This window comes from Lissotriton vulgaris, chromosome 10, assembly GCF_964263255.1.
Source record: "Lissotriton vulgaris chromosome 10, aLisVul1.2, whole genome shotgun sequence".
Classification (NCBI taxonomy): domain Eukaryota; kingdom Metazoa; phylum Chordata; class Amphibia; order Caudata; family Salamandridae; genus Lissotriton; species Lissotriton vulgaris.
Window position 1 is genome coordinate 536,440,338 of NC_141698.1, and position 17,746 is coordinate 536,458,083.

Genomic DNA, 17,746 nt, shown 5'->3' on the forward strand with positions numbered 1-17,746 from the left:
GTAAGGAGAGCCCAACTTTGAGCTTCAAGGACGTTGGCCCTTAGTCTGTGCGTTCCAACCCAATACACGCCAACAAGATTCCTGAGGTAGTGTCTGTTTCTGTAGTGTAGTGGTTATCACGTTCGCCTTACACGCGAAAGGTCCCTGGTTCGAGACCGGGCAGAAATGCAGCTTGCTGTTTTTCACAGTGTTTGCATTTACTGGCTCACTTTATAGAAAAGCTGAGATAATAGAGGCTGTCTATTCCTCACCAGCCTGACGTAGTGTGCTCCAGAGATCTCAGTGTCAGCTCAAAAAGAGAAGTGACGATAGCTTGCGCCATTCGCTTGCTCGCACTTTGCTCTGTAGGGTGGGCCTACTTCATGAAAGCAAGGCATGAGAGAAGAAATGCTTCTCTTGTCCTCACCACGAGCAGACACTTAAAGCAAACAAACTGTCTGAAGGACAGAGGCTTTTTAATTTCTTGTTTGATGACGGTCATGGAAAAGACAGCAATCATATTGCAGAACAGAGCAGCATGTACTGGCTAGCTGCCACTAACCCCTGGAGCCGTGTCAGAGGTGACTCTTGTGTGGCTCGTTGGTCTAGGGGTATGATTCTCGCTTAGGGTGCGAGAGGTCCCGGGTTCAAATCCCGGACGAGCCCTTTTTAGAGGTAAACATACAAACCCTACTAAAAAAGCACTATGACTATTTCTCGTTATACTGGGTGCATTGTTGCACAACATATTTCTAACCTCAGAAGAAAAATGGATCACCATGCTTTATCTGCCTACCTGCTTAGTCTCAGTGTGTCCCAGGTGATGCTTTCCCAAGCTGTACTCGCTGGCATTTAGGCATCAGATATTTGCCTGTCGATGCCTGCACAAGTGAGTTTTGAATACGTCTAATTGCAAGCATGTTGGATGATATCTCTGAGGTTTTCACACTTGTTCTGCACATTCTGAGCCGCTGCTGATACAGCAGAATAGAAGTAGGGTGAAGACTTGAGAGAAACTTTCCTCTAACAGTAGCAAGCACCAAGGTAGTTTCTGTAGTGTAGTGGTCATCACGTTCGCCTAACACGCGAAAGGTCCCCGGTTCGAGACGGGGCAGAAACACTGTGCATTGGATGCTTTTTTTGTGCACACTCTAAAACCTTATTATCTCAATGCAAGTTTAAGAAGAGGTGGTCTTTGAACACAGTGAGCCGCGAGAATTTTTTTTTACCTTTGCAGACGAAACAAAGTTATCTCCATCGATCATCTGGGGGTTGTTCTTGGGCCTATTTTTATTTTGTGTGAGCTATGTTGTATTGTTGGGGCCTTTACACCTGTGACATTTCTGTGAACGTTGTAAGTGGAAACGTTGGCAGGTGCAGACAGAAAAGTCAGAACTAAGCACACCCTGAGCCGTCAGGATGGCCGAGTGGTCTAAGGCGCCAGACTCAAGAGAGCTTGATCTTCAGTGATGCTGAGCCTTCTGGTCTCCTCATGGAGGCGTGGGTTCAAATCCCACTTCTGACAGGTCCCTTTTACACCCTTAAGTCTTCCTAATTTTTGCAGTGCATTCCCCACACACACCACAATATTTGCGGGAACCTGTAGTAAATAAAGAGAAATCCACCAGGCTGGGCCCTCAATCACAATTCCATGTATTTCTGAAAGTGACACCTCAGGCACACCTTCCATTACATTTGCAATCCATCACAGTAACTGCCTTGCTGGGTTTCGAAATAAGCAGTTGATCCCATCATTTGTTGTGAGGCTCTCCTGCCACCTTTTTGGCAGAGAAGGCACTGTCCCTGCAACAACACAGGTAGACATGTTCAACAGGGCTTCCTGGTTATGTGGGAGGAGCAGATTGCCAATGGCCCCCCCTTGAAAATTCTAATTTACATAAGGAAGACAGAGAGGTAGCTGGTAGTAGGCACTACACACGGACATTGCACTCCCTCTTGTGATTTGCAGCCAATTCTAGATTGAGGCAGGAGGAAAGGAGGAGACTCGCCCAACAATGGCCATACTGGGAAGTCAGCCACTCTGGGTCTCCCAGGTGAATGTTTCAGGCCTGTGAGCCACTCATATAAATCTCGCCTGATCGAGCCTGATCGAGCGCTGAGCGAGCGCGTTTGAATCCAAATATCAAACACCTCTTTCTCAGGCGCAAGAAATGGTGGGCCCTTCATTGCTTCTGGTGTGGAAGTCTATGGAGCAAGGGTCCAGGACTTGCAGAGGAGTACAAGTGCCAGAAAGTGCTTGCTGTTCTCATCTGTGCCTTTTTACTGCTCACTGGCCGATAGGAGATTGGCTGCCCCCTTCCTTGCTGGAGTGAAAAAACAACAACTTGAGAGAAAACATGACTTTGTGTGGCTCACTTATAGGGAGACGAGCCAAATAGCCCTGCTGTTTTCTGAAAGACGCTTCAGTAATTGTTCAAAATTTCTCCTGGCCACTCAGGCTCGTTGGTCTAGGGGTATGATTCTCGCTTCGGGTGCGAGAGGTCCCGGGTTCAAATCCCGGAGGGAGCCCATCCTGTGGAAGTTTTCAGGCTGCTTGTCATATAGGAGCCTTTCTTCTTTTCAATGCTATAAGACGCTGTGTATGTCGAGAAGGTTCCTTACCCTGCACGCTATTTTCCACTTTTGACATGATAAAGGAGTGCAGGACTTCCTTGCAACTGCTTTTCTGGGCTGGACCAGCAGTGTAGGAACATTACATGCAAAGAGTTTTTCTAGTGTCATTTCAGGATATGGTTTCAAAATCGCCTCTTGGGGAAAAAAGTGGTCCTCATTCCTGTCTTCCAAAGAAAGAGAGACCGGGTAAGGAGAGCCCAACTTTGAGCTTCAAGGACGTTGGCCCTTAGTCTGTGCGTTCCAACCCAATACACGCCAACAAGATTCCTGAGGTAGTGTCTGTTTCTGTAGTGTAGTGGTTATCACGTTCGCCTTACACGCGAAAGGTCCCTGGTTCGAGACCGGGCAGAAATGCAGCTTGCTGTTTTTCACAGTGTTTGCATTTACTGGCTCACTTTATAGAAAAGCTGAGATAATAGAGGCTGTCTATTCCTCACCAGCCTGACGTAGTGTGCTCCAGAGATCTCAGTGACAGCTCGAAAAGAGAAGTGACGATAGCTTGCGCCATTCGCTTGCTCGCACTTTGCTCTGTAGGGTGGGCCTACTTCATGAAAGCAAGGCATGAGAGAAGAAATGCTTCTCTTGTCCTCACCACGAGCAGACACTTAAAGCAAACAAACTGTCTGAAGGACAGAGGCTTTTTAATTTCTTGTTTGATGACGGTCATGGAAAAGACAGCAATCATATTGCAGAACAGAGCAGCATGTACTGGCTAGCTGCCACTAACCCCTGGAGCCGTGTCAGAGGTGACTCTTGCGTGGCTCGTTGGTCTAGGGGTATGATTCTCGCTTAGGGTGCGAGAGGTCCCGGGTTCAAATCCCGGACGAGCCCTTTTTAGAGGTAAACATACAAACCCTACTAAAAAAGCACTATGCCTGACTATTTCTCGTTATACTGGGTGCATTGTTGCACAACATATTTCTAACCTCAGAAGAAAAATGGATCACCATGCTTTATCTGCCTACCTGCTTAGTCTCAGTGTGTCCCAGGTGATGCTTTCCCAAGCTGTACTCGCTGGCATTTAGGCATCAAATATTTGCCTGTCGATGCCTGCACAAGTGAGTTTTGAATACGTCTAATTGCAAGCATGTTGGATGATATCTCTGAGGTTTTCACACTTGTTCTGCATATTCTGAGCCGCTGCTGATACAGCAGAATAGAAGTAGGGTGAAGACTTGAGAGAAACTTTCCTCTAACAGTAGAAAGCACCAAGGTAGTTTCTGTAGTGTAGTGGTCATCACGTTCGCCTAACACGCGAAAGGTCCCCGGTTCGAGACCGGGCAGAAACACTGTGCATTGGATGCTTTTTTTGTGCACACTCTAAAACCTTATTATCTCAATGCAAGTTTAAGAAGAGGTGGTCTTTGAACACAGTGAGCCGCGAGAATTTTTTTTAACCTTTGCAGACGAAACAAAGTTATCTCCATCGATCATCTGGGGGTTGTTCTTGGGCCTATTTTTATTTTGTGTGAGCTATGTTGTATTGTTGGGGCCTTTACACCTGTGACATTGCTGTGAATTATGTAAGTGGAAACGTTGGCAGGTGCAGACAGAAAAGTCAGAACTAAGCACACCCTGAGCCGTCAGGATGGCCGAGTGGTCTAAGGCGCCAGACTCAAGAGAGCTTGATCTTCAGTGATGCTGAGCCTTCTGGTCTCCTCATGGAGGCGTGGGTTCAAATCCCACTTCTGACAGGTCCCTTTTACACCCTTAAGTCTTCCTAATTTTTGCAGTGCATTCCCCACACACACCACAATATTTGCGGGAACCTGTAGTAAATAAAGAGAAATCCACCAGGCTGGGCCCTCAATCACAATTCCATGTATTTCTGAAAGTGACACCTCAGGCACACCTTCCATTACATTTGCAATCCATCACAGTAACTGCCTTGCTGGGTTTCGAAATAAGCAGTTGATCCCATCATTTGTTGTGAGGCTCTCCTGCCACCTTTTTGGCAGAGAAGGCACTGTCCCTGCAACAACACAGGTAGACATGTTCAACAGGGCTTCCTGGTTATGTGGGAGGAGCAGATTGCCAATGGTCCCCCCTTGAAAATTCTAATTTACATAAGGAAGACAGAGAGGTAGCTGGTAGTAGGCACTACACACGGACATTGCACTCCCTCTTGTGATTTGCAGCCAATTCTAGATTGAGGCAGGAGGAAAGGAGGAGACTCGCCCAACAATGGCCATACTGGGAAGTCAGCCACTCTGGGTCTCCCAGGTGAATGTTTCAGGCCTGTGAGCCACTCATATAAATCTCGCCTGATCGAGCCTGATCGAGCGCTGAGCGAGCGCGTTTGAATCCAAATATCAAACACCTCTTTCTCAGGCGCAAGAAATGGTGGGCCCTTCATTGCTTCTGGTGTGGAAGTCTATGGAGCAAGGGTCCAGGACTTGCAGAGGAGTACAAGTGCCAGAAAGTGCTTGCTGTTCTCATCTGTGCCTTTTTACTGCTCACTGGCCGATAGGAGATTGGCTGCCCCCTTCCTTGCTGGAGTGAAAAAACAACAACTTGAGAGAAAACATGACTTTGTGTGGCTCACTTATAGGGAGACGAGCCAAATAGCCCTGCTGTTTTCTGAAAGACGCTTCAGTAATTGTTCAAAATGTCTCCTGGCCACTCAGGCTCGTTGGTCTAGGGGTATGATTCTCGCTTCGGGTGCGAGAGGTCCCGGGTTCAAATCCCGGACGAGCCCATCCTGTGGAAGTTTTCAGGCTGCTTGTCATATAGGAGCCTTTCTTCTTTTCAATGCTATAAGACGCTGTGTATGTCGAGAAGGTTCCTTACCCTGCACGCTATTTTCCACTTTTGACATGATAAAGGAGTGCAGGACTTCCTTGCAACTGCTTTTCTGGGCTGGACCAGCAGTGTAGGAACATTACATGCAAAGAGTTTTTCTAGTGTCATTTCAGGATATGGTTTCAAAATCGCCTCTTGGGGAAAAAAGTGGTCCTCATTCCTGTCTTCCAAAGAAAGAGAGACCGGGTAAGGAGAGCCCAACTTTGAGCTTCAAGGACGTTGGCCCTTAGTCTGTGCGTTCCAACCCAATACACGCCAACAAGATTCCTGAGGTAGTGTCTGTTTCTGTAGTGTAGTGGTTATCACGTTCGCCTTACACGCGAAAGGTCCCTGGTTCGAGACCGGGCAGAAATGCAGCTTGCTGTTTTTCACAGTGTTTGCATTTACTGGCTCACTTTATAGAAAAGCTGAGATAATAGAGGCTGTCTATTCCTCACCAGCCTGACGTAGTGTGCTCCAGAGATCTCAGTGTCAGCTCGAAAAGAGAAGTGACGATAGCTTGCGCCATTCGCTTGCTCGCACTTTGCTCTGTAGGGTGGGCCTACTTCATGAAAGCAAGGCATGAGAGAAGAAATGCTTCTCTTGTCCTCACCACGAGCAGACACTTAAAGCAAACAAACTGTCTGAAGGACAGAGGCTTTTTAATTTCTTGTTTGATGACGGTCATGGAAAAGACAGCAATCATATTGCAGAACAGAGCAGCATGTACTGGCTAGCTGCCACTAACCCCTGGAGCCGTGTCAGAGGTGACTCTTGCGTGGCTCGTTGGTCTAGGGGTATGATTCTCGCTTAGGGTGCGAGAGGTCCCGGGTTCAAATCCCGGACGAGCCCTTTTTAGAGGTAAACATACAAACCCTACTAAAAAAGCACTATGACTATTTCTCGTTATACTGGGTGCATTGTTGCACAACATATTTCTAACCTCAGAAGAAAAATGGATCACCATGCTTTATCTGCCTACCTGCTTAGTCTCAGTGTGTCCCAGGTGATGCTTTCCCAAGCTGTACTCGCTGGCATTTAGGCATCAGATATTTGCCTGTCGATGCCTGCACAAGTGAGTTTTGAATACGTCTAATTGCAAGCATGTTGGATGATATCTCTGAGGTTTTCACACTTGTTCTGCATATTCTGAGCCGCTGCTGATACAGCAGAATAGAAGTAGGGTGAAGACTTGAGAGAAACTTTCCTCTAACAGTAGAAAGCACCAAGGTAGTTTCTGTAGTGTAGTGGTCATCACGTTCGCCTAACACGCGAAAGGTCCCCGGTTCGAGACGGGGCAGAAACACTGTGCATTGGATGCTTTTTTTGTGCACACTCTAAAACCTTATTATCTCAATGCAAGTTTAAGAAGAGGTGGTCTTTGAACACAGTGAGCCGCGAGAATTTTTTTTTACCTTTGCAGACGAAACAAAGTTATCTCCATCGATCATCTGGGGGTTGTTCTTGGGCCTATTTTTATTTTGTGTGAGCTATGTTGTATTGTTGGGGCCTTTACACCTGTGACATTTCTGTGAACGTTGTAAGTGGAAACGTTGGCAGGTGCAGACAGAAAAGTCAGAACTAAGCACACCCTGAGCCGTCAGGATGGCCGAGTGGTCTAAGGCGCCAGACTCAAGAGAGCTTGATCTTCAGTGATGCTGAGCCTTCTGGTCTCCTCATGGAGGCGTGGGTTCAAATCCCACTTCTGACAGGTCCCTTTTACACCCTTAAGTCTTCCTAATTTTTGCAGTGCATTCCCCACACACACCACAATATTTGCGGGAACCTGTAGTAAATAAAGAGAAATCCACCAGGCTGGGCCCTCAATCACAATTCCATGTATTTCTGAAAGTGACACCTCAGGCACACCTTCCATTACATTTGCAATCCATCACAGTAACTGCCTTGCTGGGTTTCGAAATAAGCAGTTGATCCCATCATTTGTTGTGAGGCTCTCCTGCCACCTTTTTGGCAGAGAAGGCACTGTCCCTGCAACAACACAGGCAGACATGTTCAACAGGGCTTCCTGGTTATGTGGGAGGAGCAGATTGCCAATGGTCCCCCCTTGAAAATTCTAATTTACATAAGGAAGACAGAGAGGTAGCTGGTAGTAGGCACTACACACGGACATTGCACTCCCTCTTGTGATTTGCAGCCAATTCTAGATTGAGGCAGGAGGAAAGGAGGAGACTCGCCCAACAATGGCCATACTGGGAAGTCAGCCACTCTGGGTCTCCCAGGTGAATGTTTCAGGCCTGTGAGCCACTCATATAAATCTCGCCTGATCGAGCCTGATCGAGCGCTGAGCGAGCGCGTTTGAATCCAAATATCAAACACCTCTTTCTCAGGCGCAAGAAATGGTGGGCCCTTCATTGCTTCTGGTGTGGAAGTCTATGGAGCAAGGGTCCAGGACTTGCAGAGGAGTACAAGTGCCAGAAAGTGCTTGCTGTTCTCATCTGTGCCTTTTTACTGCTCACTGGCCGATAGGAGATTGGCTGCCCCCTTCCTTGCTGGAGTGAAAAAACAACAACTTGAGAGAAAACATGACTTTGTGTGGCTCACTTATAGGGAGACGAGCCAAATAGCCCTGCTGTTTTCTGAAAGACGCTTCAGTAATTGTTCAAAATGTCTCCTGGCCACTCAGGCTCGTTGGTCTAGGGGTATGATTCTCGCTTCGGGTGCGAGAGGTCCCGGGTTCAAATCCCGGACGAGCCCATCCTGTGGAAGTTTTCAGGCTGCTTGTCATATAGGAGCCTTTCTTCTTTTCAATGCTATAAGACGCTGTGTATGTCGAGAAGGTTCCTTACCCTGCACGCTATTTTCCACTTTTGACATGATAAAGGAGTGCAGGACTTCCTTGCAACTGCTTTTCTGGGCTGGACCAGCAGTGTAGGAACATTACATGCAAAGAGTTTTTCTAGTGTCATTTCAGGATATGGTTTCAAAATCGCCTCTTGGGGAAAAAAGTGGTCCTCATTCCTGTCTTCCAAAGAAAGAGAGACCGGGTAAGGAGAGCCCAACTTTGAGCTTCAAGGACGTTGGCCCTTAGTCTGTGCGTTCCAACCCAATACACGCCAACAAGATTCCTGAGGTAGTGTCTGTTTCTGTAGTGTAGTGGTTATCACGTTCGCCTTACACGCGAAAGGTCCCTGGTTCGAGACCGGGCAGAAATGCAGCTTGCTGTTTTTCACAGTGTTTGCATTTACTGGCTCACTTTATAGAAAAGCTGAGATAATAGAGGCTGTCTATTCCTCACCAGCCTGACGTAGTGTGCTCCAGAGATCTCAGTGACAGCTCGAAAAGAGAAGTGACGATAGCTTGCGCCATTCGCTTGCTCGCACTTTGCTCTGTAGGGTGGGCCTACTTCATGAAAGCAAGGCATGAGAGAAGAAATGCTTCTCTTGTCCTCACCACGAGCAGACACTTAAAGCAAACAAACTGTCTGAAGGACATAGGCTTTTTAATTTCTTGTTTGATGACGGTCATGGAAAAGACAGCAATCATATTGCAGAACAGAGCAGCATGTACTGGCTAGCTGCCACTAACCCCTGGAGCCGTGTCAGAGGTGACTCTTGCGTGGCTCGTTGGTCTAGGGGTATGATTCTCGCTTAGGGTGCGAGAGGTCCCGGGTTCAAATCCCGGACGAGCCCTTTTTAGAGGTAAACATACAAACCCTACTAAAAAAGCACTATGACTATTTCTCGTTATACTGGGTGCATTGTTGCACAACATATTTCTAACCTCAGAAGAAAAATGGATCACCATGCTTTATCTGCCTACCTGCTTAGTCTCAGTGTGTCCCAGGTCATGCTTTCCCAAGCTGTACTCGCTGGCATTTAGGCATCAGATATTTGCCTGTCGATGCCTGCACAAGTGAGTTTTGAATACGTCTAATTGCAAGCATGTTGGATGATATCTCTGAGGTTTTCACACTTGTTCTGCACATTCTGAGCCGCTGCTGATACAGCAGAATAGAAGTAGGGTGAAGACTTGAGAGAAACTTTCCTCTAACAGTAGAAAGCACCAAGGTAGTTTCTGTAGTGTAGTGGTCATCACGTTCGCCTAACACGCGAAAGGTCCCCGGTTCGAGACGGGGCAGAAACACTGTGCATTGGATGCTTTTTTTGTGCACACTCTAAAACCTTATTATCTCAATGCAAGTTTAAGAAGAGGTGGTCTTTGAACACAGTGAGCCGCGAGAATTTTTTTTTACCTTTGCAGACGAAACAAAGTTATCTCCATCGATCATCTGGGGGTTGTTCTTGGGCCTATTTTTATTTTGTGTGAGCTATGTTGTATTGTTGGGGCCTTTACACCTGTGACATTTCTGTGAACGTTGTAAGTGGAAACGTTGGCAGGTGCAGACAGAAAAGTCAGAACTAAGCACACCCTGAGCCGTCAGGATGGCCGAGTGGTCTAAGGCGCCATACTCAAGAGAGCTTGATCTTCAGTGATGCTGAGCCTTCTGGTCTCCTCATGGAGGCGTGGGTTCAAACCCCACTTCTGACAGGTCCCTTTTACACCCTTAAGTCTTCCTAATTTTTGCAGTGCATTCCCCACACACACCACAATATTTGCGGGAACCTGTAGTAAATAAAGAGAAATCCACCAGGCTGGGCCCTCAATCACAATTCCATGTATTTCTGAAAGTGACACCTCAGGCACACCTTCCATTACATTTGCAATCCATCACAGTAACTGCCTTGCTGGGTTTCGAAATAAGCAGTTGATCCCATCATTTGTTGTGAGGCTCTCCTGCCACCTTTTTGGCAGAGAAGGCACTGTCCCTGCAACAACACAGGCAGACATGTTCAACAGGGCTTCCTGGTTATGTGGGAGGAGCAGATTGCCAATGGTCCCCCCTTGAAAATTCTAATTTACATAAGGAAGACAGAGAGGTAGCTGGTAGTAGGCACTACACACGGACATTGCACTCCCTCTTGTGATTTGCAGCCAATTCTAGATTGAGGCAGGAGGAAAGGAGGAGACTCGCCCAACAATGGCCATACTGGGAAGTCAGCCACACTGGGTCTCCCAGGTGAATGTTTCAGGCCTGTGAGCCACTCATATAAATCTCGCCTGATCGAGCCTGATCGAGCGCTGAGCGAGCGCGTTTGAATCCAAATATCAAACACCTCTTTCTCAGGCGCAAGAAATGGTGGGCCCTTCATTGCTTCTGGTGTGGAAGTCTATGGAGCAAGGGTCCAGGACTTGCAGAGGAGTACAAGTGCCAGAAAGTGCTTGCTGTTCTCATCTGTGCCTTTTTACTGCTCACTGGCCGATAGGAGATTGGCTGCCCCCTTCCTTGCTGGAGTGAAAAAACAACAACTTGAGAGAAAACATGACTTTGTGTGGCTCACTTATAGGGAGACGAGCCAAATAGCCCTGCTGTTTTCTGAAAGACGCTTCAGTAATTGTTCAAAATGTCTCCTGGCCACTCAGGCTCGTTGGTCTAGGGGTATGATTCTCGCTTCGGGTGCGAGAGGTCCCGGGTTCAAATCCCGGACGAGCCCATCCTGTGGAAGTTTTCAGGCTGCTTGTCATATAGGAGCCTTTCTTCTTTTCAATGCTATAAGACGCTGTGTATGTCGAGAAGGTTCCTTACCCTGCACGCTATTTTCCACTTTTGACATGATAAAGGAGTGCAGGACTTCCTTGCAACTGCTTTTCTGGGCTGGACCAGCAGTGTAGGAACATTACATGCAAAGAGTTTTTCTAGTGTCATTTCAGGATATGGTTTCAAAATCGCCTCTTGGGGAAAAAAGTGGTCCTCATTCCTGTCTTCCAAAGAAAGAGAGACCGGGTAAGGAGAGCCCAACTTTGAGCTTCAAGGACGTTGGCCCTTAGTCTGTGCGTTCCAACCCAATACACGCCAACAAGATTCCTGAGGTAGTGTCTGTTTCTGTAGTGTAGTGGTTATCACGTTCGCCTTACACGAGAAAGGTCCCTGGTTCGAGACCGGGCAGAAATGCAGCTTGCTGTTTTTCACAGTGTTTGCATTTACTGGCTCACTTTATAGAAAAGCTGAGATAATAGAGGCTGTCTATTCCTCACCAGCCTGACGTAGTGTGCTCCAGAGATCTCAGTGTCAGCTCAAAAAGAGAAGTGACGATAGCTTGCGCCATTCGCTTGCTCGCACTTTGCTCTGTAGGGTGGGCCTACTTCATGAAAGCAAGGCATGACAGAAGAAATGCTTCTCTTGTCCTCACCACGAGCAGACACTTAAAGCAAACAAACTGTCTGAAGGACAGAGGCTTTTTAATTTCTTGTTTGATGACGGTCATGGAAAAGACAGCAATCATATTGCAGAACAGAGCAGCATGTACTGGCTAGCTGCCACTAACCCCTGGAGCCGTGTCAGAGGTGACTCTTGCGTGGCTCGTTGGTCTAGGGGTATGATTCTCGCTTAGGGTGCGAGAGGTCCCGGGTTCAAATCCCGGACGAGCCCTTTTTAGAGGTAAACATACAAACCCTACTAAAAAAGCACTATGACTATTTCTCGTTATACTGGGTGCATTGTTGCACAACATATTTCTAACCTCAGAAGAAAAATGGATCACCATGCTTTATCTGCCTACCTGCTTAGTCTCAGTGTGTCCCAGGTGATGCTTTCCCAAGCTGTACTCGCTGGCATTTAGGCATCAGATATTTGCCTGTCGATGCCTGCACAAGTGAGTTTTGAATACGTCTAATTGCAAGCATGTTGGATGATATCTCTGAGGTTTTCACACTTGTTCTGCATATTCTGAGCCGCTGCTGATACAGCAGAATAGAAGTAGGGTGAAGACTTGAGAGAAACTTTCCTCTAACAGTAGAAAGCACCAAGGTAGTTTCTGTAGTGTAGTGGTCATCACGTTCGCCTAACACGCGAAAGGTCCCCGGTTCGAGACGGGGCAGAAACACTGTGCATTGGATGCTTTTTTTGTGCACACTCTAAAACCTTATTATCTCAATGCAAGTTTAAGAAGAGGTGGTCTTTGAACACAGTGAGCCGCGAGAATTTTTTTTTACCTTTGCAGACGAAACAAAGTTATCTCCATCGATCATCTGGGGGTTGTTCTTGGGCCTATTTTTATTTTGTGTGAGCTATGTTGTATTGTTGGGGCCTTTACACCTGTGATATTTCTGTGAACGTTGTAAGTGGAAACGTTGGCAGGTGCAGACAGAAAAGTCAGAACTAAGCACACCCTGAGCCGTCAGGATGGCCGAGTGGTCTAAGGCGCCAGACTCAAGAGAGCTTGATCTTCAGTGATGCTGAGCCTTCTGGTCTCCTCATGGAGGCGTGGGTTCAAATCCCACTTCTGACAGGTCCCTTTTACACCCTTAAGTCTTCCTAATTTTTGCAGTGCATTCCCCACACACACCACAATATTTGCGGGAACCTGTAGTAAATAAAGAGAAATCCACCAGGCTGGGCCCTCAATCACAATTCCATGTATTTCTGAAAGTGACACCTCAGGCACACCTTCCATTACATTTGCAATCCATCACAGTAACTGCCTTGCTGGGTTTCGAAATAAGCAGTTGATCCCATCATTTGTTGTGAGGCTCTCCTGCCACCTTTTTGGCAGAGAAGGCACTGTCCCTGCAACAACACAGGCAGACATGTTCAACAGGGCTTCCTGGTTATGTGGGAGGAGCAGATTGCCAATGGTCCCCCCTTGAAAATTCTAATTTACATAAGGAAGACAGAGAGGTAGCTGGTAGTAGGCACTACACACGGACATTGCACTCCCTCTTGTGATTTGCAGCCAATTCTAGATTGAGGCAGGAGGAAAGGAGGAGACTCGCCCAACAATGGCCATACTGGGAAGTCAGCCACTCTGGGTCTCCCAGGTGAATGTTTCAGGCCTGTGAGCCACTCATATAAATCTCGCCTGATCGAGCCTGATCGAGCGCTGAGCGAGCGCGTTTGAATCCAAATATCAAACACCTCTTTCTCAGGCGCAAGAAATGGTGGGCCCTTCATTGCTTCTGGTGTGGAAGTCTATGGAGCAAGGGTCCAGGACTTGCAGAGGAGTACAAGTGCCAGAAAGTGCTTGCTGTTCTCATCTGTGCCTTTTTACTGCTCACTGGCCGATAGGAGATTGGCTGCCCCCTTCCTTGCTGGAGTGAAAAAACAACAACTTGAGAGAAAACATGACTTTGTGTGGCTCACTTATAGGGAGACGAGCCAAATAGCCCTGCTGTTTTCTGAAAGACGCTTCAGTAATTGTTCAAAATGTCTCCTGGCCACTCAGGCTCGTTGGTCTAGGGGTATGATTCTCGCTTCGGGTGCGAGAGGTCCCGGGTTCAAATCCCGGACGAGCCCATCCTGTGGAAGTTTTCAGGCTGCTTGTCATATAGGAGCCTTTCTTCTTTTCAATGCTATAAGACGCTGTGTATGTCGAGAAGGTTCCTTACCCTGCACGCTATTTTCCACTTTTGACATGATAAAGGAGTGCAGGACTTCCTTGCAACTGCTTTTCTGGGCTGGACCAGCAGTGTAGGAACATTACATGCAAAGAGTTTTTCTAGTGTCATTTCAGGATATGGTTTCAAAATCGCCTCTTGGGGAAAAAAGTGGTCCTCATTCCTGTCTTCCAAAGAAAGAGAGACCGGGTAAGGAGAGCCCAACTTTGAGCTTCAAGGACGTTGGCCCTTAGTCTGTGCGTTCCAACCCAATACACGCCAACAAGATTCCTGAGGTAGTGTCTGTTTCTGTAGTGTAGTGGTTATCACGTTCGCCTTACACGCGAAAGGTCCCTGGTTCGAGACCGGGCAGAAATGCAGCTTGCTGTTTTTCACAGTGTTTGCATTTACTGGCTCACTTTATAGAAAAGCTGAGATAATAGAGGCTGTCTATTCCTCACCAGCCTGACGTAGTGTGCTCCAGAGATCTCAGTGACAGCTCGAAAAGAGAAGTGACGATAGCTTGCGCCATTCGCTTGCTCGCACTTTGCTCTGTAGGGTGGGCCTACTTCATGAAAGCAAGGCATGAGAGAAGAAATGCTTCTCTTGTCCTCACCACGAGCAGACACTTAAAGCAAACAAACTGTCTGAAGGACAGAGGCTTTTTAATTTCTTGTTTGATGACGGTCATGGAAAAGACAGCAATCATATTGCAGAACAGAGCAGCATGTACTGGCTAGCTGCCACTAACCCCTGGAGCCGTGTCAGAGGTGACTCTTGCGTGGCTCGTTGGTCTAGGGGTATGATTCTCGCTTAGGGTGCGAGAGGTCCCGGGTTCAAATCCCGGACGAGCCCTTTTTAGAGGTAAACATACAAACCCTACTAAAAAAGCACTATGACTATTTCTCGTTATACTGGGTGCATTGTTGCACAACATATTTCTAACCTCAGAAGAAAAATGGATCACCATGCTTTATCTGCCTACCTGCTTAGTCTCAGTGTGTCCCAGGTGATGCTTTCCCAAGCTGTACTCGCTGGCATTTAGGCATCAGATATTTGCCTGTCGATGCCTGCACAAGTGAGTTTTGAATACGTCTAATTGCAAGCATGTTGGATGATATCTCTGAGGTTTTCACACTTGTTCTGCATATTCTGAGCCGCTGCTGATACAGCAGAATAGAAGTAGGGTGAAGACTTGAGAGAAACTTTCCTCTAACAGTAGAAAGCACCAAGGTAGTTTCTGTAGTGTAGTGGTCATCACGTTCGCCTAACACGCGAAAGGTCCCCGGTTCGAGACGGGGCAGAAACACTGTGCATTGGATGCTTTTTTTGTGCACACTCTAAAACCTTATTATCTCAATGCAAGTTTAAGAAGAGGTGGTCTTTGAACACAGTGAGCCGCGAGAATTTTTTTTTACCTTTGCAGACGAAACAAAGTTATCTCCATCGATCATCTGGGGGTTGTTCTTGGGCCTATTTTTATTTTGTGTGAGCTATGTTGTATTGTTGGGGCCTTTACACCTGTGACATTTCTGTGAACGTTGTAAGTGGAAACGTTGGCAGGTGCAGACAGAAAAGTCAGAACTAAGCACACCCTGAGCCGTCAGGATGGCCGAGTGGTCTAAGGCGCCAGACTCAAGAGAGCTTGATCTTCAGTGATGCTGAGCCTTCTGGTCTCCTCATGGAGGCGTGGGTTCAAATCCCACTTCTGACAGGTCCCTTTTACACCCTTAAGTCTTCCTAATTTTTGCAGTGCATTCCCCACACACACCACAATATTTGCGGGAACCTGTAGTAAATAAAGAGAAATCCACCAGGCTGGGCCCTTAATCACAATTCCATGTATTTCTGAAAGTGACACCTCAGGCACACCTTCCATTACATTTGCAATCCATCACAGTAACTGCCTTGCTGGGTTTCGAAATAAGCAGTTGATCCCATCATTTGTTGTGAGGCTCTCCTGCCACCTTTTTGGCAGAGAAGGCACTGTCCCTGCAACAACACAGGTAGACATGTTCAACAGGGCTTCCTGGTTATGTGGGAGGAGCAGATTGCCAATGGTCCCCCCTTGAAAATTCTAATTTACATAAGGAAGACAGAGAGGTAGCTGGTAGTAGGCACTACACACGGACATTGCACTCCCTCTTGTGATTTGCAGCCAATTCTAGATTGAGGCAGGAGGAAAGGAGGAGACTCGCCCAACAATGGCCATACTGGGAAGTCAGCCACTCTGGGTCTCCCAGGTGAATGTTTCAGGCCTGTGAGCCACTCATATAAATCTCGCCTGATCGAGCCTGATCGAGCGCTGAGCGAGCACGTTTGAATCCAAATATCAAACACCTCTTTCTCAGGCGCAAGAAATGGTGGGCCCTTCATTGCTTCTGGTGTGGAAGTCTATGGAGCAAGGGTCCAGGACTTGCAGAGGAGTACAAGTGCCAGAAAGTGCTTGCTGTTCTCATCTGTGCCTTTTTACTGCTCACTGGCCGATAGGAGATTGGCTGCCCCCTTCCTTGCTGGAGTGAAAAAACAACAACTTGAGAGAAAACATGACTTTGTGTGGCTCACTTATAGGGAGACGAGCCAAATAGCCCTGCTGTTTTCTGAAAGACGCTTCAGTAATTGTTCAAAATGTCTCCTGGCCACTCAGGCTCGTTGGTCTAGGGGTATGATTCTCGCTTCGGGTGCGAGAGGTCCCGGGTTCAAATCCCGGACGAGCCCATCCTGTGGAAGTTTTCAGGCTGCTTGTCATATAGGAGCCTTTCTTCTTTTCAATGCTATAAGACGCTGTGTATGTCGAGAAGGTTCCTTACCCTGCACGCTATTTTCCACTTTTGACATGATAAAGGAGTGCAGGACTTCCTTGCAACTGCTTTTCTGGGCTGGACCAGCAGTGTAGGAACATTACATGCAAAGAGTTTTTCTAGTGTCATTTCAGGATATGGTTTCAAAATCGCCTCTTGGGGAAAAAAGTGGTCCTCATTCCTGTCTTCCAAAGAAAGAGAGACCGGGTAAGGAGAGCCCAACTTTGAGCTTCAAGGACGTTGGCCCTTAGTCTGTGCGTTCCAACCCAATACACGCCAACAAGATTCCGGAGGTAGTGTCTGTTTCTGTAGTGTAGTGGTTATCACGTTCGCCTTACACGCGAAAGGTCCCTGGTTCGAGACCGGGCAGAAATGCAGCTTGCTGTTTTTCACAGTGTTTGCATTTACTGGCTCACTTTATAGAAAAGCTGAGATAATAGAGGCTGTCTATTCCTCACCAGCCTGACGTAGTGTGCTCCAGAGATCTCAGTGACAGCTCGAAAAGAGAAGTGACGATAGCTTGCGCCATTCGCTTGCTCGCACTTTGCTCTGTAGGGTGGGCCTACTTCATGAAAGCAAGGCATGAGAGAAGAAATGCTTCTCTTGTCCTCACCACGAGCAGACACTTAAAGCAAACAAACTGTCTGAAGGACAGAGGCTTTTTAATTTCTTGTTTGATGACGGTCATGGAAAAGACAGCAATCATATTGCAGAACAGAGCAGCATGTACTGGCTAGCTGCCACTAACCCCTGGAGCCGTGTCAGAGGTGACTCTTGCGTGGCTCGTTGGTCTAGGGGTATGATTCTCGCTTAGGGTGCGAGAGGTCCCGGGTTCAAATCCCGGACGAGCCCTTTTTAGAGGTAAACATACAAACCCTACTAAAAAAGCACTATGACTATTTCTCGTTATACTGGGTGCATTGTTGCACAACATATTTCTAACCTCAGAAGAAAAATGGATCACCATGCTTTATCTGCCTTCCTGCTTAGTCTCAGTGTGTCCCAGGTGATGCTTTCCCAAGCTGTACTCGCTGGCATTTAGGCATCAGATATTTGCCTGTCGATGCCTGCACAAGTGAGTTTTGAATACGTCTAATTGCAAGCATGTTGGATGATATCTCTGAGGTTTTCACACTTGTTCTGCACATTCTGAGCCGCTG

The 17,746-nt window shown here is 47.3% G+C and overlaps 32 non-coding genes across 32 annotated transcripts; all 32 read left to right on the top strand.

Moving 5' to 3' along the window:
* The first annotated feature begins 95 nt into the window (after positions 1-95).
* On the top strand, positions 96-168 carry TRNAV-UAC (transfer RNA valine (anticodon UAC)). The gene has a single exon. It is a non-coding gene; the product is annotated as a tRNA-Val (tRNA).
* A 405-nt stretch (positions 169-573) lies between these two features.
* TRNAP-AGG (transfer RNA proline (anticodon AGG)) lies at positions 574-645 on the top strand. The gene has a single exon. It is a non-coding gene; the product is annotated as a tRNA-Pro (tRNA).
* A 381-nt stretch (positions 646-1,026) lies between these two features.
* TRNAV-AAC (transfer RNA valine (anticodon AAC)) lies at positions 1,027-1,099 on the top strand. Its single transcript has one exon. It is a non-coding gene; the product is annotated as a tRNA-Val (tRNA).
* Positions 1,100-1,392: 293 nt separating this feature from the next.
* Positions 1,393-1,504, top strand: TRNAL-CAA (transfer RNA leucine (anticodon CAA)). Its single transcript has 2 exons — positions 1,393-1,430; positions 1,459-1,504. It is a non-coding gene; the product is annotated as a tRNA-Leu (tRNA).
* A 932-nt stretch (positions 1,505-2,436) lies between these two features.
* TRNAP-CGG (transfer RNA proline (anticodon CGG)) lies at positions 2,437-2,509 on the top strand. Its single transcript has one exon. It is a non-coding gene; the product is annotated as a tRNA-Pro (tRNA).
* Positions 2,510-2,894: 385 nt separating this feature from the next.
* Positions 2,895-2,967, top strand: TRNAV-UAC (transfer RNA valine (anticodon UAC)). The gene has a single exon. It is a non-coding gene; the product is annotated as a tRNA-Val (tRNA).
* Positions 2,968-3,372: 405 nt separating this feature from the next.
* Positions 3,373-3,444, top strand: TRNAP-AGG (transfer RNA proline (anticodon AGG)). Its single transcript has one exon. It is a non-coding gene; the product is annotated as a tRNA-Pro (tRNA).
* A 385-nt stretch (positions 3,445-3,829) lies between these two features.
* On the top strand, positions 3,830-3,902 carry TRNAV-AAC (transfer RNA valine (anticodon AAC)). The gene has a single exon. It is a non-coding gene; the product is annotated as a tRNA-Val (tRNA).
* Positions 3,903-4,195: 293 nt separating this feature from the next.
* On the top strand, positions 4,196-4,307 carry TRNAL-CAA (transfer RNA leucine (anticodon CAA)). Its single transcript has 2 exons — positions 4,196-4,233; positions 4,262-4,307. It is a non-coding gene; the product is annotated as a tRNA-Leu (tRNA).
* Positions 4,308-5,239: 932 nt separating this feature from the next.
* TRNAP-CGG (transfer RNA proline (anticodon CGG)) lies at positions 5,240-5,311 on the top strand. Its single transcript has one exon. It is a non-coding gene; the product is annotated as a tRNA-Pro (tRNA).
* A 385-nt stretch (positions 5,312-5,696) lies between these two features.
* TRNAV-UAC (transfer RNA valine (anticodon UAC)) lies at positions 5,697-5,769 on the top strand. Its single transcript has one exon. It is a non-coding gene; the product is annotated as a tRNA-Val (tRNA).
* A 405-nt stretch (positions 5,770-6,174) lies between these two features.
* Positions 6,175-6,246, top strand: TRNAP-AGG (transfer RNA proline (anticodon AGG)). Its single transcript has one exon. It is a non-coding gene; the product is annotated as a tRNA-Pro (tRNA).
* Positions 6,247-6,627: 381 nt separating this feature from the next.
* On the top strand, positions 6,628-6,700 carry TRNAV-AAC (transfer RNA valine (anticodon AAC)). The gene has a single exon. It is a non-coding gene; the product is annotated as a tRNA-Val (tRNA).
* Positions 6,701-6,993: 293 nt separating this feature from the next.
* TRNAL-CAA (transfer RNA leucine (anticodon CAA)) lies at positions 6,994-7,105 on the top strand. The gene is made up of 2 exons: positions 6,994-7,031; positions 7,060-7,105. It is a non-coding gene; the product is annotated as a tRNA-Leu (tRNA).
* Positions 7,106-8,037: 932 nt separating this feature from the next.
* TRNAP-CGG (transfer RNA proline (anticodon CGG)) lies at positions 8,038-8,109 on the top strand. Its single transcript has one exon. It is a non-coding gene; the product is annotated as a tRNA-Pro (tRNA).
* Positions 8,110-8,494: 385 nt separating this feature from the next.
* Positions 8,495-8,567, top strand: TRNAV-UAC (transfer RNA valine (anticodon UAC)). The gene has a single exon. It is a non-coding gene; the product is annotated as a tRNA-Val (tRNA).
* Positions 8,568-8,972: 405 nt separating this feature from the next.
* On the top strand, positions 8,973-9,044 carry TRNAP-AGG (transfer RNA proline (anticodon AGG)). The gene has a single exon. It is a non-coding gene; the product is annotated as a tRNA-Pro (tRNA).
* A 381-nt stretch (positions 9,045-9,425) lies between these two features.
* On the top strand, positions 9,426-9,498 carry TRNAV-AAC (transfer RNA valine (anticodon AAC)). The gene has a single exon. It is a non-coding gene; the product is annotated as a tRNA-Val (tRNA).
* Positions 9,499-9,791: 293 nt separating this feature from the next.
* Positions 9,792-9,903, top strand: TRNAL-CAA (transfer RNA leucine (anticodon CAA)). Its single transcript has 2 exons — positions 9,792-9,829; positions 9,858-9,903. It is a non-coding gene; the product is annotated as a tRNA-Leu (tRNA).
* Positions 9,904-10,835: 932 nt separating this feature from the next.
* TRNAP-CGG (transfer RNA proline (anticodon CGG)) lies at positions 10,836-10,907 on the top strand. Its single transcript has one exon. It is a non-coding gene; the product is annotated as a tRNA-Pro (tRNA).
* A 385-nt stretch (positions 10,908-11,292) lies between these two features.
* TRNAV-UAC (transfer RNA valine (anticodon UAC)) lies at positions 11,293-11,365 on the top strand. The gene has a single exon. It is a non-coding gene; the product is annotated as a tRNA-Val (tRNA).
* Positions 11,366-11,770: 405 nt separating this feature from the next.
* On the top strand, positions 11,771-11,842 carry TRNAP-AGG (transfer RNA proline (anticodon AGG)). Its single transcript has one exon. It is a non-coding gene; the product is annotated as a tRNA-Pro (tRNA).
* Positions 11,843-12,223: 381 nt separating this feature from the next.
* TRNAV-AAC (transfer RNA valine (anticodon AAC)) lies at positions 12,224-12,296 on the top strand. Its single transcript has one exon. It is a non-coding gene; the product is annotated as a tRNA-Val (tRNA).
* A 293-nt stretch (positions 12,297-12,589) lies between these two features.
* TRNAL-CAA (transfer RNA leucine (anticodon CAA)) lies at positions 12,590-12,701 on the top strand. Its single transcript has 2 exons — positions 12,590-12,627; positions 12,656-12,701. It is a non-coding gene; the product is annotated as a tRNA-Leu (tRNA).
* Positions 12,702-13,633: 932 nt separating this feature from the next.
* Positions 13,634-13,705, top strand: TRNAP-CGG (transfer RNA proline (anticodon CGG)). Its single transcript has one exon. It is a non-coding gene; the product is annotated as a tRNA-Pro (tRNA).
* A 385-nt stretch (positions 13,706-14,090) lies between these two features.
* Positions 14,091-14,163, top strand: TRNAV-UAC (transfer RNA valine (anticodon UAC)). Its single transcript has one exon. It is a non-coding gene; the product is annotated as a tRNA-Val (tRNA).
* Positions 14,164-14,568: 405 nt separating this feature from the next.
* TRNAP-AGG (transfer RNA proline (anticodon AGG)) lies at positions 14,569-14,640 on the top strand. The gene has a single exon. It is a non-coding gene; the product is annotated as a tRNA-Pro (tRNA).
* Positions 14,641-15,021: 381 nt separating this feature from the next.
* TRNAV-AAC (transfer RNA valine (anticodon AAC)) lies at positions 15,022-15,094 on the top strand. The gene has a single exon. It is a non-coding gene; the product is annotated as a tRNA-Val (tRNA).
* Positions 15,095-15,387: 293 nt separating this feature from the next.
* Positions 15,388-15,499, top strand: TRNAL-CAA (transfer RNA leucine (anticodon CAA)). Its single transcript has 2 exons — positions 15,388-15,425; positions 15,454-15,499. It is a non-coding gene; the product is annotated as a tRNA-Leu (tRNA).
* A 932-nt stretch (positions 15,500-16,431) lies between these two features.
* TRNAP-CGG (transfer RNA proline (anticodon CGG)) lies at positions 16,432-16,503 on the top strand. The gene has a single exon. It is a non-coding gene; the product is annotated as a tRNA-Pro (tRNA).
* Positions 16,504-16,888: 385 nt separating this feature from the next.
* On the top strand, positions 16,889-16,961 carry TRNAV-UAC (transfer RNA valine (anticodon UAC)). Its single transcript has one exon. It is a non-coding gene; the product is annotated as a tRNA-Val (tRNA).
* Positions 16,962-17,366: 405 nt separating this feature from the next.
* Positions 17,367-17,438, top strand: TRNAP-AGG (transfer RNA proline (anticodon AGG)). Its single transcript has one exon. It is a non-coding gene; the product is annotated as a tRNA-Pro (tRNA).
* The last annotated feature ends 308 nt before the right edge of the window (positions 17,439-17,746 follow it).